Source organism: Octopus bimaculoides, chromosome 3 (assembly GCF_001194135.2).
Source record: "Octopus bimaculoides isolate UCB-OBI-ISO-001 chromosome 3, ASM119413v2, whole genome shotgun sequence".
Classification (NCBI taxonomy): domain Eukaryota; kingdom Metazoa; phylum Mollusca; class Cephalopoda; order Octopoda; family Octopodidae; genus Octopus; species Octopus bimaculoides.
The window spans coordinates 52136911-52137543 of NC_068983.1; positions in this window are offsets into that span (position 1 = coordinate 52136911).

Consider the following 633-nt stretch of genomic DNA (forward strand, 5'->3'; position numbering starts at 1 on the left):
GTGTGTGTGTGTGTGTGTGTGTGTGTGTGTGTGTGTGTGTGTGTGTGTGCGTGTGTGTGTGTGTGTGCGAGCAGTTTGTGGACTCCTTCTGGCTCTTTTTTTTCTCTGAACTTCTCTTCGATTCTGCACCAATATTTCAAGGTTTCTCTTGCTCTAGAAGTCTGCTCTCACTAAGTATAACACATTTATTCGTAAAAGGTGACGAAGTTTCTTTTTGAAAAAATTTATACTGCTTTAGAATTACAAAACAAACAAAGTTTATCTTCAGGAAATTTGTCGCTTTATTAATGCTGTCATGGATCTAGTGCAATTTGTCCTTGAACTTCTAATGGGGTATGGGAAACTTATGTTTTTCCTCTTATGTCGTATCATTTTCTCCCGCACATTTAAGAAAGAGCACGAAGATTGAAACGTAAAATTATGATAAAAATAATGCTATTCTTGTATTTCAGTTATGCTGCAGTTATGCTTGACGCCCAAAAATATATAACAATTTTCGACTTTGACTTTCTGGTGACATTCTCAATCTTTAATGATTTCGTACTATAATAATCAAATCGGAAATGTTTGTCTGTGAACTGGTCTTTGCAGACGAATATAGTTCTGTTACACACGTGAAGGTATTTTAAAACG